Source organism: Salmo salar, unplaced genomic scaffold, assembly GCF_965601325.2.
Source record: "Salmo salar unplaced genomic scaffold, fSalSal1 ptg001571l, whole genome shotgun sequence".
NCBI lineage: Eukaryota > Metazoa > Chordata > Actinopteri > Salmoniformes > Salmonidae > Salmo > Salmo salar.
In genome coordinates, this window is record NW_027675760.1 from 35,357 (window position 1) to 54,243 (window position 18,887).

Genomic DNA, 18,887 nt, shown 5'->3' on the forward strand with positions numbered 1-18,887 from the left:
CGGACCCTAACTGGCTCAGTGTCATTGGTGGAAAGGGAGAACGAGAGGCGGACCCTAACTGGGTCAGTGCCATTGGTGGAAAGGGAGAACGAGAGGCGGACCCTAACTGGCTCAGTGCCATTGGAGGAAAGGGAGAACGAGAGGCGGACCCTAACTGGGTCAGTGTCATTGGAGGAAAGGGAGAAGGAGAGGCGGGCCCTAACACGGCCAACGGTAGTAGAGGCTCAGAGAGACAGGCAAACCCACAGCAGTAGAGACTCAGAGGAGAGACAGGCAAACCCACAGTAGTAGAGGCTCAGAGGAGAGACAGGCAAACTCACAGTAGTAGAGGCTCAGAGGAGAGACAGGCAAACCCACAGTAGTAGAGGCTCAGAGGAGAGACAGGCAAACCCACAGTAGTAGAGGCTCAGAGAGACAGGCAAACCCACAGGAGTAGAGGCTCAGAGAGACAGGCAAACCCACAGCAGTAGAGGCTCAGAGGAGAGAGACAGGCAAACCCACAGTAGTAGAGGCTCAGAGGAGAGAGACAGGCAAACCCACAGTAGTAGAGGCTCAGAGGAGAGACAGGCAAACCCACAGTAGTAGAGGCTCAGAGGAGAGACAGGCAAACCCACAGTAGTAGAGGCTCAGAGAGACAGGCAAACCCACAGTAGTAGAGGCTCAGAGAGACAGGCAAACCCACAGTAGTAGAGGCTCAGAGAGACAGGCAAACCCACAGTAGTAGAGGCTCAGAGAGACAGGCAAACCCACAGTAGTAGAGGCTCAGAGAGACAGGCAAACCCACAGGAGTAGAGGCTCAGAGAGACAGGCAAACCCACAGTAGTAGAGGCTCAGAGAGACAGGCAAACCCACAGGAGTAGAGGCTCAGAGAGACAGGCAAACCCACAGGAGTAGAGGCTCAGAGGAGAGACAGGCAAACCCACAGGAGTAGAGGCTCAGAGGAGAGACAGGCAAACCCACAGGAGTAGAGGCTCAGAGAGACAGGCAAACCCACAGGAGTAGAGGCTCAGAGAGACAGGCAAACCCACAGTAGTAGAGGCTCAGAGAGACAGGCAAACCCACAGGAGTAGAGGCTCAGAGGAGAGACAGGCAAACCCCCAGTAGTAGAGGCTCAGAGAGACAGGCAAACCCACAGGAGTAGAGGCTCAGAGGAGAGACAGGCAAACCCACAGGAGTAGAGGCTCAGAGGAGAGACAGGCAAACCCACAGGAGTAGAGGCTCAGAGAGACAGGCAAACCCACAGGAGTAGAGGCTCAGAGAGACAGGCAAACCCACAGGAGTAGAGGCTCAGAGGAGAGACAGGCAAACCCACAGGAGTAGAGGCTCAGAGAGACAGGCAAACCCACAGCAGTAGAGGCTCAGAGAGACAGGCAAACCCACAGGAGTAGAGGCTCAGAGGAGAGACAGGCAAACCCACAGGAGTAGAGGCTCAGAGGAGAGACAGGCAAACCCACAGGAGTAGAGGCTCAGAGGAGAGACAGGCAAACCCACAGGAGTAGAGGCTCAGAGGAGAGACAGGCAAACCCACAGCAGTAGAGGCTCAGAGAGACAGGCAAACCCACAGTAGTAGAGGCTCAGAGAGACAGGCAAACCCACAGGAGTAGAGGCTCAGAGAGACAGGCAAACCCACAGTAGTAGAGGCTCAGAGGAGAGACAGGCAAACCCACAGTAGTAGAGGCTCAGAGGAGAGACAGGCAAACCCACAGGAGTAGAGGCTCAGAGGAGAGACAGGCAAACCCACAGTAGTAGAGGCTCAGAGGAGAGACAGGCAAACCCACAGTAGTAGAGGCTCAGAGGAGAGACAGGCAAACCCACAGTAGTAGAGGCTCAGAGAGACAGGCAAACCCACAGCAGTAGAGGCTCAGAGGAGAGAGGCAAACCCACAGTAGTAGAGGCTCAGAGAGACAGGCATACCCACAGTAGTAGAGGCTCAGAGAGACAGGCAAACCCACAGCAGTAGAGGCTCAGAGGAGAGACAGGCAAACCCACAGTAGTAGAGGCTCAGAGAGACAGGCAAACCCACAGCAGTAGAGGCTCAGAGGAGAGACAGGCAAACCCACAGTAGTAGATGCTCAGAGGAGAGACAGGCAAACCCACAGTAGTAGAGGCTCAGAGGAGAGACAGGCAAACCCACAGTAGTAGATGCTCAGAGGAGAGACAGGCAAACCCACAGTAGTAGAGGCTCAGAGAGACAGGCAAACTCACAGTAGTAGAGGCTCAGAGGAGAGACAGGCAAACCCACAGCTTGGTGGTTACAGATCTGTGTGTCTACTCCTTACCTGGTGGAACTCTGGGATACCTTCAGGACTGCAGGTGGGCTGGGTCTTCTGTCCAGGTGAGTTGGGTCTTCTGTCCAGGTGAGCTGGGTCTTCTGTCCAGGTGAGCTGGGTCTTCTGTCCAGGTGAGTTGGGTCTTCTGTCCAGGTGAGCTGGGTCTTCTGTCCAGGTGAGCTGGGTCTTCTGTCCAGGTGAGCTGGGTCTTCTGTCCAGGTGAGCTGGGTCTTCTGTCCAGGTGAGTTGTGTCTGCTCTGGGGCGTGGTTCTGTCTGTCCTGCAGGTGAGTTGTATCTGCTCTGGGGCGTGGTTCTGTCTGTCCAGGTGAGTTGTGTCTGCTCTGGGGCGTGGTTCTGTCTGTCCAGGTGAGTTGTGTCTGCTCTGGGGCGTGGTTCTGTCTGTCCTGCAGGTGAGTCTGATGGGTCAGGTAAGTGATGTCCTCCCACAGCCACAGGTGAGCTCACCTGGATGTTACAGACAACAGCACCTGGTGGAGGAAGAGACACACCTTATTCCTCAGGTGTCCTGGTTCAGAAATTACCATGGCAACCCAATCCCTCCTGGTAATACAGTACAGAACCCCAATCCCTCCTGGTAATACAGCACAGAACCCCAATCCCTCCTGGTAATACAGCACAGAACCCCAATCCCTCCTGGTAATACAGCACAGAACCCAATCCCTCCTGGTAATACAGTACAGAACCCCAATCCCTCCTGGTAATACAGCACAGAACCCAATCCCTCCTGGTAATACAATACAGAACCCCAATCCCTCCTGGTAATACAGCACAGAACCCAATCCCTCCTGGTAATACAATACAGAACCCCAATCCCTCCTGGTAATACAGTACAGAACCCAATCCCTCCTGGTAATACAGCACAGAACCCCAATCCCTCCTGGTAATACAGCACAGAACCCAATCCCTCCTGGTAATACAGCACAGAACCCAATCCCTCCTGGTAATACAGTACAGAACCCCAATCCCTCCTGGCTAATGGAACGCTAAAGTAGTGCCCTATACAGGGCCCCGGGTAAAGTAGTGCACTATATAGGGAATAGGGTGCCATTGGGTCCTGGCCAGTGAGTGATACAGCGAGGTCCAGGTCAGATGGGCCTTTAGGTCAGACTGTGACCTATTGACCTGGAGCCCTAACCTGCCCTGGACTGTCACATACAATAACCCTCATCAGGCAGACTGATCAGTCACCAATAACCCTGTCAGGCAGACTGATCAGTCACCAATAACCCTGTCAGCCAGACTGATCAGTCACCAATAACCCTGTCAGCCAGACTGATCAGTCACCAATAACCCTGTCAGCCAGACTGATCAGTCACCAATAACCCTGTCAGCCAGACTGATCAGTCACCAATAACCCTGTCAGCCAGACTGATCAGTCACCAATAACCCTGTCAGCCAGACTGATCAGTCACCAATAGCCCTGTCAGCCAGACTGATCAGTCACCAATAACCCTGTCAGCCAGACTGATCAGTCACCAATAACCCTCGTCAGCCAGACTGATCAGTCACCAATAACCCTGTCAGCCAGACTGATCAGTCACCAATAACCCTCGTCAGCCAGACTGATCAGTCACCAATAACCCTGTCAGCCAGACTGATCAGTCACCAATAACCCTGTCAGCCAGACTGATCAGTCACCAATAACCCTGTCAGGCCGGGTCAGGCTACGACAGGAGGACAGAGCAGAGAGCACCAACCAACCCCAGTCAAACATCAAGCTATGAGACCAGCCATCCCTACTGGTCTCCATCTGCTATGAGACCAGCCATCCCTACTGGTCTCCATCTGCTATGAGAACAGCCATCCCTACTGGTCTCCATCTGCTATGAGACCAGCCATCCCTACTGGTGTCCATCTGCTATGAGACCAGCCATCCCTACTGGTGTCCATCTGCTATGAGACCAGCCATCCCTACTGGTCTCCATCTGCTATGAGACCAGCCATCCCTACTGGTGTCCATCTGCTATGAGACCAGCCATCCCTACTGGTGTCCATCTGCTATGAGACCAGCCATCCCTACTGGTCTCCATCTGCTATGAGAACAGCCATCCCTACTGGTCTCCATCTGCTATGAGACCAGCCATCCCTACTGGTCTCCATCTGCTATGAGACCAGCCATCCCTACTGGTCTCCATCTGCTATGAGACCAGCCATCCCTACTGGTCTCCATCTGCTATGAGACCAGCCATCCCTACTGGTCTCCATCTGCTATGAGACCAGCCATCCCTACTGGTCTCCATCTGCTATGAGACCAGCCATCCCTACTGGTCTCCATCTGCTATGAGACCAGCCATCCCTACTGGTCTCCATCTGCTATGAGACCAGCCATCCCTACTGGTCTCCATCTGCTATGAGACCAGCCATCCCTACTGGTCTCCATCTGCTATGAGACCAGCCATCCCTACTGGTCTCCATCTGCTATGAGACCAGCCATCCCTACTGGTCTCCATCTGCTATGAGACCAGCCATCCCTACTGGTCTCCATCTGCTATGAGACCAGCCATCCCTACTGGTCTCCATCTGCTATGAGACCAGCCATCCCTACTGGTCTCCATCTGCTATGAGACCAGCCATCCCTACTGGTCTCCATCTGCTATGAGACCAGCCATCCCTACTGGTCTCCATCTGCTATGAGACCAGCCATCCCTACTGGTCTCCATCTGCTATGAGACCAGCCATCCCTACTGGTGTCCATCTGCTATGAGACCAGCCATCCCTACTGGTCTCCATCTGCTATGAGACCAGCCATCCCTACTGGTCTCCATCTGCTATGAGACCAGCCATCCCTACTGGTCTCCATCTGCTATGAGACCAGCCATCCCTACTGGTCTCCATCTGCTATGAGACCAGCCATCCCTACTGGTCTCCATCTGCTATGAGACCAGCCATCCCTACTGGTCTCCATCTGCTATGAGACCAGCCATCCCTACTGGTCTCCATCTGCTATGAGACCAGCCATCCCTACTGGTCTCCATCTGCTATGAGACCAGCCATCCCTACTGGTCTCCATCTGCTATGAGACCAGCCATCCCTACTGGTGTCCATCTGCTATGAGACCAGCCATCCCTACTGGTGTCCATCTGCTATGAGACCAGCCATCCCTACTGGTCTCCATCTGCTATGAGACCAGCCATCCCTACTGGTCTCCATCTGCTATGAGACCAGCCATCCCTACTGGTCTCCATCTGCTATGAGACCAGCCATCCCTACTGGTCTCCATCTGCTATGAGACCAGCCATCCCTACTGGTCTCCATCTGCTATGAGACCAGCCATCCCTACTGGTCTCCATCTGCTATGAGACCAGCCATCCCTACTGGTCTCCATCTGCTATGAGACCAGCCATCCCTACTGGTCTCCATCTGCTATGAGACCAGCCATCCCTACTGGTCTCCATCTGCTATGAGACCAGCCATCCCTACTGGTCTCCATCTGCTATGAGACCAGCCATCCCTACTGGTCTCCATCTGCTATGAGACCAGCCATCCCTACTGGTCTCCATCTGCTATGAGACCAGCCATCCCTACTGGTGTCCATCTGCTATGAGACCAGCCATCCCTACTGGTGTCCATCTGCTATGAGACCAGCCATCCCTACTGGTCTCCATCTGCTATGAGACCAGCCATCCCTACTGGTCTCCATCTGCTATGAGACCAGCCATCCCTACTGGTCTCCATCTGCTATGAGACCAGCCATCCCTACTGGTCTCCATCTGCTATGAGACCAGCCATCCCTACTGGTCTCCATCTGCTATGAGACCAGCCATCCCTACTGGTCTCCATCTGCTATGAGACCAGCCATCCCTACTGGTCTCCATCTGCTATGAGACCAGCCATCCCTACTGGTCTCCATCTGCTATGAGACCAGCCATCCCTACTGGTCTCCATCTGCTATGAGACCAGCCATCCCTACTGGTCTCCATCTGCTATGAGACCAGCCATCCCTACTGGTCTCCATCTGCTATGAGACCAGCCATCCCTACTGGTCTCCATCTGCTATGAGACCAGCCATCCCTACTGGTCTCCATCTGCTATGAGACCAGCCATCCCTACTGGTCTCCATCTGCTATGAGACCAGCCATCCCTACTGGTGTCCATCTGCTATGAGACCAGCCATCCCTACTGGTCTCCATCTGCTATGAGACCAGCCATCCCTACTGGTCTCCATCTGCTATGAGACCAGCCATCCCTACTGGTGTCCATCTGCTATGAGACCAGCCATCCCTACTGGTGTCCATCTGCTATGAGACCAGCCATCCCTACTGGTCTCCATCTGCTATGAGACCAGCCATCCCTACTGGTCTCCATCTGCTATGAGACCAGCCATCCCTACTGGTCTCCATCTGCTATGAGACCAGCCATCCCTACTGGTCTCCATCTGCTATGAGAACAGCCATCCCTACTGGTCTCCATCTGCTATGAGAACAGCCATCCCTACTGGTCTCCATCTGCTATGAGAACAGCCATCCCTACTGGTCTCCATCTGCTATGAGAACAGCATGGCATGTGTTAAGCATGTAGCTAGCTACAACCAAAGACTATTATATTGACTCTAACCTTGTCCCCTTGTCCCCACTGCAGATGGACGGACGTGTCTGGGGAACGAGATTAGCCCAAATGAAAAAAGGCCCAGTGGTTGTCATCTTTGCAGACAACCCCAGGTTAACGTTTTTTAACAGGTTATCATCAAATCATGTGCATCGACCCTCTAACGACCAACGACCTGCAGTGGTGGGAAAAAGCCCCCAGTCGTCATACTTGAGTAACAGCTAAAGACATCTTCATAGAACATGACTCAAGTAAAAGTGAAAGTCACCCTAGTAAAATACTACTTGAGTAAAAGTCTAAAAAGTATTTATTTTAAAATATACTTAAGTATCAAAAGAAAAACAAAAATCCTTTAAAAAAAAAATATACAATTAAAGTACAGATACACCCCCCCTCAAAAAAACTACTTAGCCAAGTAGTACTTTAAAGTATTTCTACTTAAGTACTTTATAACAGTGACAAGCTGGTAATAAATAAGGTTATGTGAATATAACAGTCTGCAGACTCAACAGTCAATACTGGCCTTATTCACCCAGTTCAAAATGTGGCTAACTAGCTAACTCACACTACACAACCTGTTAACTAAACACTTCTGCTGTAACTTACACCAATTCATAAATCACATTATCAAGTTATAAAGACAGCCGCTTAGAACAACGTGTTGGTTAAATGGATATAACATAGCATAACTAGCTAACGTTAACAGTATTTAGTTAGCCAGCTAGCTAACGTTAACAGTATTTAGTTAGCCAGCTAGCTAACGTTAACAGTATTTAGTTAGCCAGCTAGCTAACGTTAACAGTATTTAGTTAGCCAGCTAGCTAACGTTAACAGTATTTAGTTAGCCAGCTAGCTAACGTTAACAGTATTTAGTTAGCCAGCTAGCTAGTACCGTTAGCCTGTAGACCAGATAGTTTTTATAAAAACTATCAATGACGTTACTTAAAAATTGTGAGTTATCATGGAAATAAACAACTTTAGCTACCTGTGTTTTTGACCTGTTGTCAAATAAATAAAATAGCTTGTTGACAAAACATTTTTTTTTAATGAAAAGCGTGCTAATAATGTTAGCTCGGTGGGAGAAAACTACAAAAAATCAGACTCACCAAGTTGAAATTCTGAAAACTGACAAAAAGTCACTGTGGCTTTGAACGCGACACGTCTTCGTCAACAACAACAAAAAAAGAGCCAATTCTTCTTTAAACTGGGAGGGGGAAAAAAACACACTTCAACAGAAAACATTTAAAAAGCGTGTCGCTTTACAAAAAAAAGTGACACATTTTGAGTGTTGCCAACTCGTGTAGTTCGCAAGTTGGACGCTTCGTGCTGGTGACGTCACATGCTGCGTTCATAAACAACTGGGAACTCGGAAATCACCGAATTCAGACGTTCACGACAAAATGGGAACTCGAGATTTTATTTATTTATTATTATTATTATATATTTATTTTTTTCCGACAGGGGGGAAAATCGTTTCAAACTTTCATCCGTTTCTAAATCGGGAATTGACTGACGTCACGATTGAACGTGGTATGTTTCCGAGTTCCCCAGTTTTTTTCCCCAGAAAGCACTCTGAGCTTTGGGAATATACAGAGAAGGCATTGCCAGATGCGTCACTATAACCCAGAAAGTTAAAGCCGCACTGCACTGGAAGTTAAAATTGGAAATGGTATAAATGGATAAAAATCGCATTTTAAACACGATTTAAAATGTACTTTCGGAAGGGTTGTGGGTCACTATTAATTTAATACATTAAATATATACATCAGACGGTTATTGAGGAGCTATTTCATAGTTTTCCCCCCCATTTCAATCTTATAGTATAACCCTGGTTGGCGTTACTATTACAGGAGGAGCAGACCATCCGATATGCCCTTAAATATGACATGAAACCTGGAATATAAAGGTAAGAGGACCAGTGCTTCTATAGGGAAACAAACCTCACATCCGTGCAGTTTGCAAACAATGTGGTTTAGGCTCCATTGTATCGTTGTTTCTTCTTTAGAGCACACTGGTGAGCAACAACAAAACAAAACACGCTGCTCCATAATATTCAACGTATACCATTTCAAATCCTGCTCCCGGTGCGGCTTGACTTCCGGGATATTATGACGCAGGTGTCCGTTCCTTGTCAGTGTGTTGCTCGGTACTGCCCGGGTCTCTCTGTACTTGAACAGGTGTCTGCTTCCCTCTAGCGGTTGATTTCATACACTATTAGATTGGCCTTTTTCTTTGACCAGCAGGCGGTGATAAAGTGCTATGCTACTTTCTCTAACGACGCTACTTTAGATTATAACGACGATATGCACCAGAGGAGGCTGGTGGGAGGAACTATAGGAGGAAGTGCTCACTGGATGGTATTAAACACATCAAAACTCTGTTACATTTATTCCATTCCAGACATTTCAATGAACCCGTCCTCCTATAGCCCCTGCCACCAGCCGCCACTGATACGCACCTACCTCCATACTCACATAGGATGAACTAGACTCCAAAAACATCCACGCAATACTGTACGTCTTATCTCACAACGTGGGTCTCTGGGAATGATCTGAAAATGAAATTTCACTAGTGGGGTAGGAAACGTAATGCAGCAGCATTATGAATACAGATGAGTTTTTATTTGAAGAAAATCCTGGACATGGAATGAATGGAAGCAGCACCAGGATGCTCATGATGTGTTCTGGATTACAAATAAATAAATACAGATGGGGGATTTATTAGTGTGTGTGAAGGGGGGGGGGGGGGGTAATAAATTAATTTATCATTAACCCAAATGATCCCATATACTGTAGTCTATCCCCTAAACAATTGATGCATGTGGATTATACCAATGAAACCATAGGCAGGCTTCAGGTTATGCTAATTAAATGTTTTCTTTATTTTGGGGGGGGGGGGATCTGATGTGATTAGCACATTATCAAAATGTACCCGTTTTGTAATTAAGCAAAAATATAAAAAGCTTCTCTCAAATATCCGTATCGTCTCCTACCACCGCTGAGACATCGTTCTTCTGTTGGCTGTTTAACTACTGTCAATTCAGTTCACAATTAACTGACCAATTAGCTACGGTCAATTCAGTTCACAATTAACTGACCAATTAACTACTATACTGTAGATATGACTGACTACAGACTACAGCCCTGTTACTGCCCCCACAATAACTACAGACTACAGCCCTGTTACTGCCCCACAATAACTACAGACTACAGCCCTGTTACTGCCCCACAATAACTACAGACTACAGCCCTGTTACTGCCCCACAATAACTACAGACTACAGCCCTGTTACTGCCCCACAATAACTACAGACTACAGCCCTGTAACTGCCCCACAATAACTACAGACTACAGCCCTGTTACTGCCCCACAATAACTACAGACTACAGCCCTGTTACTGCCCCCACAATAACTACAGACTACAGCCCTGTTACTGCCCCACAATAACTACAGACTACAGCCCTGTTACTGCCCTACAATAACTACAGACTACAGCCCTGTTACTGCCCCGCAATAACTACAGACTACAGCCCTGTTACTGCCCTACAATAACTACAGACTACAGCCCTGTTACTGCCATACAATAACTACAGACTACAGCCCTGTTACTGCCATACAATAACTACAGCCCTGTTACTACCCCACAATAACTACAGACTACAGCCCTGTTACTACCATACAATAACTACAGACTACAGCCCTGTTACTGCCCCACAATAACTACAGACTACAGCCCTGTTACTGCCCCACAATAACTACAGACTACAGCCCTGTTACTGCCCCACAATAACTACAGACTACAGCCCTGTTACTGCCCCACAATAACTACAGACTACAGCCCTATTACTGCCCCACAATAACTACAGACTACAGCCCTATTACGGCCCCACAATAACTATACTACAGCCCTGTTACTGCCATACAATAACTACAGACTACAGCCCTGTTACTGACATACAATAACTACAGCCCTGTTACTACCCCACAATAACTACAGACTACAGCCCTGTTACTACCATACAATAACTACAGACTACAGCCTTGTTAGTGCCCCACAATAACTACAGACTACAGCCCTGTTACTGCCCCACAATAACTACAGACTACAGCCCTGTTACTGCCCCACAATAACTACAGACTACAGCCCTGTTACTGCCCCACAATAACTACAGACTACAGCCCTGTTACTGCCCCACAATAACTACAGACTACAGCCCTGTTACTGCCCCACAATAACTACAGACTACAGCCCTGTTACTGCCATACAATAACTACAGACTACAGCCCTGTTACTGCCCCACAATAACTACAGACTACAGCCCTGTTACTGCCCCACAATAACTACAGACTACAGCCCTGTTACTGCCCCACAATAACTACAGACTACAGCCCTGTAACTGCCCCACAATAACTACAGACTACAGCCCTGTTACTGCCCCACAATAACTACAGACTACAGCCCTGTTACTGCCCCCACAATAACTACAGACTACAGCCCTGTTACTGCCCCACAATAACTACAGACTACAGCCCTGTTACTGCCCTACAATAACTACAGACTACAGCCCTGTTACTGCCCCGCAATAACTACAGACTACAGCCCTGTTACTGCCCTACAATAACTACAGACTACAGCCCTGTTACTGCCATATAATAACTACAGACTACAGCCCTGTTACTGCCATACAATAACTACAGCCCTGTTACTACCCCACAATAACTACAGACTACAGCCCTGTTACTACCATACAATAACTACAGACTACAGCCCTGTTACTGCCCCACAATAACTACAGACTACAGCCCTGTTACTGCCCCACAATAACTACAGACTACAGCCCTGTTACTGCCCCACAATAACTACAGACTACAGCCCTATTACGGCCCCACAATAACTATACTACAGCCCTGTTACTGCCATACAATAACTACAGACTACAGCCCTGTTACTGACATACAATAACTACAGCCCTGTTACTACCCCACAATAACTACAGACTACAGCCCTGTTACTACCATACAATAACTACAGACTACAGCCTTGTTAGTGCCCCACAATAACTACAGACTACAGCCCTGTTACTGCCCCACAATAACTACAGACTACAGCCCTGTTACTGCCCCACAATAACTACAGACTACAGCCCTGTTACTGCCCCACAATAACTACAGACTACAGCCCTATTACGGCCCCACAATAACTATACTACAGCCCTGTTACTGCCATACAATAACTACAGACTACAGCCCTGTTACTGACATACAATAACTACAGCCCTGTTACTACCCCACAATAACTACAGACTACAGCCCTGTTACTACCATACAATAACTACAGACTAAAGCCCTGTTACTGCCCCACAATAACTACAGACTACAGCCCTGTTACTGCCCCACAATAACTACAGACTACAGCCCTGTTACTGCCCCACAATAACTACAGACTACAGCCCTGTTACTGCCCCACAATAACTACAGACTACAGCCCTATTACGGCCCCACAATAACTATACTACAGCCCTGTTACTGCCATACAATAACTACAGACTACAGCCCTGTTACTGACATACAATAACTACAGCCCTGTTACTACCCCACAATAACTACAGACTACAGCCCTGTTACTACCATACAATAACTACAGACTACAGCCTTGTTAGTGCCCCACAATAACTACAGACTACAGCCCTGTTACTGCCCCACAATAACTACAGACTACAGCCCTGTTACTGCCCCACAATAACTACAGACTACAGCCCTGTTACTGCCCCACAATAACTACAGACTACAGCCCTGTTACTGCCCCACAATAACTACAGACTACAGCCCTGTTACTGCCCCACAATAACTACAGACTACAGCCCTGTTACTGCCCCACAATAACTACAGACTACAGCCCTGTTACTGCCCCACAATAACTACAGACTACAGCCCTGTTACTGCCATACAATAACTACAGACTACAGCCCTGTTACTGCCCCACAATTACAGACTACAGCCCTGTTACTGCCCCACAATAACTACAGACTACAGCCCTGTTACTGCCCCACAATAACTACAGACTACAGCCCTGTTACTACCATACAATAACTACAGACTACAGCCCTGTTACTACCATACAATAACTACAGACTACAGCCCTGTTACTGCCATACAATAACTACAGACTACAGCCCTGTTACTACCCCACAATAACTACAGACTACAGCCCTGTTACTGCCCCACAATAACTACAGACTACAGCCCTGTTACTACCATACAATAACTACAGACTACAGCCCTGTTACTGCCATACAATAACTACAGACTACAGCCCTGTGTCACAGTTGTTGTCTTCGTCTTCTGACGATAATGCGAAATCGTCATCAGAAAATGTGGACCAAAACGCAGCAGGTACGTGAATGCTCATCTTGATTTTTAATTATCTTCAAAATGAACGTACAAAATAACAAAACACGAACGATCAACAAAAACAGTCTGGTAAGGCACAAGGCAAAACACAGAACAATCACCCACAAATCACACATACAAACACACCCTAATATATGGGACTCTCAATCAAAGGCAGATAGACAACACCTGCCTTCAACTGAGAGTCCCAACCCCAATCAACCAAACATAGAAACACACAACCTAGACTAACCATAGAATTAACTAAACATAAACCAAAACCCGGAATTACTAAATCAAACACCCTTTACACAAACACACCACCCCGAACCACATAAAACAAATACCCCCTGCCACGCCCTGACCAAACTACAAAACAATTAACCTTATATACTGGCCAGGACGTGACAGTACCCCCCCCTTAAAGGTGCTACCCCAGAAGCACCTTAACAAAAAATAACCCCAAGCAACACCAACAAAAAGTCCCCTTTTCTAAAGGGAGGGAAGGGAGGGTGGCTGCCGTCAACGACGGCACTGTGCTACACCCCCCCTCCCCAACCCACCTATTTCTGGAGGTGGCTCTGGTTCCGGCCGTTCCAGGCTGTCGGGCCACTCTGGCATCGCCGAGGGGCAGTCGGGCCAGTCTGGCATCGCCGGGGGGCAGTCTGGGCAGTCTGGCAATTCGGGAGAGTCTGGGCAGTCTGGCAATTCGGGACAGTCTGGGCAGTCTGGCAATTCGGGACAGTCTGGGCAGTCTGGCAATTCGGGACAGTCTGGGCAGTCTGGCCACTCTGGCCACTCCGGCAGTTCAGGGCAGTCTGGCCACTCCGGCAGTTCAGCGCAGTCTGGCCACTCCGGCAGTTCAGCGCAGTCTGGCCACTCCGGCAGTTCAGCGCAGTCTGGCCACTCCGGCAGTTCAGCGCAGTCTGGCCACTCCGGCAGTTCAGCGCAGTCTGACCTCTCTGGCGACTGTTGACTGGCGGGCAGCTCTGACGATGACTGTTGACTGGCGGGCAGCTCTGACGATGACTGTTGACTGGCGGGCAGCTCTGACGATGACTGTTGACTGGCGGGCAGCTCTGACGATGACTGTTGACTGGCGGGCAGCTCTGACGATGACTGTTGACTGGCGGGCAGCTCTGACGATGACTGTTGACTGGCGGGCAGCTCTGACGATGACTGTTGACTGGCGGGCAGCTCTGACGATGACTGTTGACTGGCGGGCAGCTCTGACGATGACTGTTGACTGGCGGGCAGCTCTGACGATGACTGTTGACTGGCGGGCAGCTCTGACGATGACTGTTGACTGGCGGGCAGCTCTGACGATGACTGTTGACTGGCGGGCAGCTCTGACGATGACTGTTGACTGGCGGGCAGCTCTGACGATGACTGTTGACTGGCGGGCAGCTCTGACGATGACTGTTGACTGGCGGGCAGATCTGATGATGACTGTTGACTGGCGGGCAGCTCTGATGATGACTGTTGACTGGCGGGCAGCTCTGATGATGACTGTTGACTGGCGGGCAGCTCTGATGAAGACTGTTGACTGGCGAGGCTGGGTTGACGCACTTGTAGCCTGGTGCGTGGTGCTGGTACTGGGCTTACCAGATTATGTACACGCACCTCCAGGCTAGTGCGGGGAGCGGGAACAGGACGAGTCGGACTGGGTTGATGCACTTCCGGGTCCGCACGAGAGACAGGAGCTGGAAACCCAGGGCTATGGAGGCGCACAGCCGGTCTAGATCTTACCTCCTGCACAACCCGCCTTGGCTGGATGGAACTAGTAGCCCTGTACGAGCGGGGTGCTCGTACAGGGCAGACTGGGCTGTGCAGGGGCCTGATGGTAGCCGTGCGTAGAGCGGGAGTTGGGTAGCCTGGTCCTCGGAGGCGTACCGGCGACCAGATGCGCTGCGCAGGCATCCTCCTACCAGGCTGGATGCCCGCTCTAGCACGGCACCTGCGAGGGGCTGGAATAACGCGCACCGGACTGTGCGTGCGTATGGGTGAGATAGTGCGCTCCTCAGCGAAACATAGCGCTCTCCACCCCATACGCTCCTCCATATAACCACGAGTAGCTGGCTTCCGGCTCTTCTTACGCCTAGCCAAACTACCCGTGTGCCCCCCCAAAAAAAATTCTTGGGGGTGCCTCTCGTGCTTCTCCTTCAGCGCGTACTTGGCCTCGTACCACCGCCTCTCTGCCTTGGCTGCCTCAATTTCCCACTGCGGGCGTCGATAATCCCCAGCCTGGTGCCAAGGTCCGGCCCCGTCCAGAACTTCCTCCCAAGTCCACTTCTCCCGCCAGTCCAACTCGAACTCCGTCTGCTCCTTCCTCTGCTGCTTGGTCCTTTGGTGGTGGGTGATTCTGTCACAATTGTTGTCTTCGTCTTCTGACGATAATGCGAAATCGTCATCAGAAAATGTGGACCAATACGCAGCAGGTACGTGAATGCTCATCTTGATTTTTAATTATCTTCAAAATGAACGTACAAAATAACAAAACACGAACGATCAACAAAAACAGTCTGGTAAGGCACAAGGCAAAACACAGAACAATCACCCACAAATCACACATACAAACACACCCTAATATATGGGACTCTCAATCAAAGGCAGATAGACAACACCTGCCTTCAACTGAGAGTCCCAACCCCAATCAACCAAACATAGAAACACACAACCTAGACTAACCATAGAATTAACTAAACATAAACCAAAACCCGGAATTACTAAATCAAACACCCTTTACACAAACACACCACCCCGAACCACATAAAACAAATACCCCCTGCCACGCCCTGACCAAACTACAAAACAATTAACCTTATATACTGGCCAGGACGTGACACCCTGTTACTGCCATACAATAACTACAGACTACAGCCCTGTTACTACCCACATATTCGCTCGCTAATTATTCCCTAACACTACATTCAAGTGATGCAGGAAGAGGAAAATACTTGAGAATTGTATTTAAATAAAAATAATTTAAAAAAAAAACAACATAAAAACCTTAGATAATATTTATTTAAGACTTTTTCTGTCTTATTTGACACATAACAACATAGCTGGTTCTATGGATTGTGTTCCCTCTTTCTCCTCCTGTCCTCCCATCCTCCTCTTCTCTCTTTCCCCATTCTCCTCCCGTCCTCCCATCCTCCTCTTCTCTCTTTCCCCATTCTCCTCCCGTCCTCCCGTCCTCCTCTTCTCTCTTTCCCCATTCTCCTCCCGTCCTCCCATCCTCCTCTTCTCTCTTTCCCCATTCTCCTCCCGTCCTCCCATCCTCCTCTTCTCTCTTTCCCCATTCTCCTCCCGTCCTCCCATCCTCCTCTTCTCTCTTTCCCCATTCTCCTCCCGTCCTCCCATCCTCCTCTTCTCTCTTTCCCATTCTCCTCCCGTCCTCCCGTCCTCCTCTTCTCTCTTTCCCCATTCTCCTCCCGTCCTCCCGTCCTCCTCTTCTCTCTTTCCCCATTCTCCACCCGTCCTCCCATCCTCCTCTTCTCTCTTTCCCCATTCTCCTCCCGTCCTCCCGTCCTCCTCTTCTCTCTTTCCCCATTCTCCTCCCGTCCTCCCATCCTCCTCTTCTCTCTTTCCCCATTCTCCTCCCGTCCTCCCATCCTCCTCTTCTCTCTTTCCCCATTCTCCTCCCGTCCTCCCGTCCTCCTCTTCTCTCTTTCCCCATTCTCCTCCCGTCCTCCTCTTCTCTCTTTCCCCATTCTCCTCCCGTCCTCCCGTCCTCCTCTTCTCTCTTTCCCCATTCTCCTCCCGTCCTCCTCTTCTCTCTTTCCCCATTCTCCTCCCGTCCTCCTCTTCTCTCTTTCCCCATTCTCCTCCCGTCCTCCCATCCTCCTCTTCTCTCTTTCCCCATTCTCCTCCCGTCCTCCCGTCCTCCTCTTCTCTCTTTCCCCATTCTCCTCCCGTCCTCCCATCCTCCTCTTCTCTCTTTCCCCATTCTCCTCCCGTCCTCCCATCCTCCTCTTCTCTCTTTCCCCATTCTCCTCCCATCCTCCCATCCTCCTCTTCTCTCTTTCCCCATTCTCCTCCCGTCCTCCCATCCTCCTCTTCTCTCTTTCCCCATTCTCCTCCCGTCCTCCCGTCCTCCTCTTCTCTCTTTCCCCATTCTCCTCCCGTCCTCCCGTCCTCCTCTTCTCTCTTTCCCCATTCTCCTCCCGTCCTCCCATCCTCCTCTTCTCTCTTTCCCCATTCTCCTCCCGTCCTCCCGTCCTCCTCTTCTCTCTTTCCCCATTCTCCTCCCGTCCTCCCGTCCTCCTCTTCTCTCTTTCCCCATTCTCCTCCCGTCCTCCCGTCCTCCTCTTCTCTCTTTCCCCATTCTCCTCCCGTCCTCCCATCCTCCACTTCTCTCTTTCCCCATTCTCCTCCCGTCCTCCCATCCTCCTCTTCTCTCTTTCCCCATTCTCCTCCCGTCCTCCCGTCCTCCTCTTCTCTCTTTCCCCATTCTCCTCCCGTCCTCCCGTCCTCCTCTTCTCTCTTTCCCCATTCTCCTCCCGTCCTCTTCTTCTCTCTTTCCCCATTCTCCTCCCATCCTCCCATCCTCCTCTTCTCTCTTTCCCCATTCTCCTCCCATCCTCCCGTCCTCCTCTTCTCTCTTTCCCCATTCTCCTCCCGTCCTCCCGTCCTCCTCTTCTCTCTTTCCCCATTCTCCTCCCATCCTCCTCTTCTCTCTTTCCCCATTCTCCTCCCGTCCTCCTCTTCTCTCTTTTCCCATTCTCCTCCCGTCCTCCCGTCCTCTTCTTCTCTCTTTCCCCATTCTCCTCCCTAAAAGTAGTGCACTACCAGGGCCCATAGGGGTCTGGTCAAAAGTAGTGCACTACCAGGGCCCATAGGGGTCTGGTCAAAAGTAGTGCACTACCAGGGCCCATAGGGGTCTGGTCAAAAGTAGTGCACTACCAGGGCCCATAGGGGTCTGGTCAAAAGTAGTGCACTACCAGGGCCCATAGGGGTCTGGTCAAAAGTAGTGCACTACCAGGGCTCATAGGGGTCTGGTCGAAAGTAGTGCACTACCAGGGCCCATAGGGGTCAAAAGTAGTGCACTACCAGGGCCCATAGGGGTCTGGTCAAAAGTAGTGCACTACCAGGGCCCATAGGGGTCAAAAGTAGTGCACTACCAGGGCCCATAGGGGTCTGGTCAAAAGTAGTGCACTACCAGGGCCCATAGGGGTCAAAAGTAGTGCACTACCAGGGCCCATAGGGGTCAAAAGTAGTGCACTACCAGGGCCCATAGGGGTCAAAAGTAGTGCACTACCAGGGCCCATAGGGGTCAAAAGTAGTGCACTACCAGGGCCCATAGGGGTCTGGTCAAAAGTAGTGCACTACCTGGCCCATAGGGGTCAAAATTAGTGCACTACCAGGGCCCATAGGGGTCAAAAGTAGTGCACTACCAGGGCCCATAGGGGTCTGGTCAAAAGTAGTGCACTACATAGGGAACAGGGTGTCTGTGCTACGCAGTGCACGGTATGGGAGGAACCTGTCAGCTTTTTCATTAACAGTCATTTCCTGTGTCTTCACAGCCTGCTGCGCGCCTCACCCAAACCACCAATCAGAGCAGGGGGGGAGAGGGGTGAGAATGAACGGGAACAAGGAAGCAAATGGAACGCCTGAGGAGAAGAACAGAGAAACATATATATATTTGAACCTTTATTTAACT

The 18,887-nt window shown here is 50.1% G+C and overlaps 1 long non-coding RNA gene across 1 annotated transcript; it reads right to left on the reverse strand.

The window, feature by feature from the left end:
* Positions 1 to 2,553: 2,553 nt before the first annotated feature.
* On the reverse strand, positions 2,554 to 8,170 carry LOC145877409 (uncharacterized). Its single transcript, XR_014391692.1, has 2 exons — positions 7,944 to 8,170; positions 2,554 to 2,759 (listed from the first exon to the last, which is right to left on the reverse strand). It is a non-coding gene; the product is annotated as an uncharacterized LOC145877409 (long non-coding RNA).
* Between the last annotated feature and the right edge of the window lie 10,717 nt (positions 8,171 to 18,887).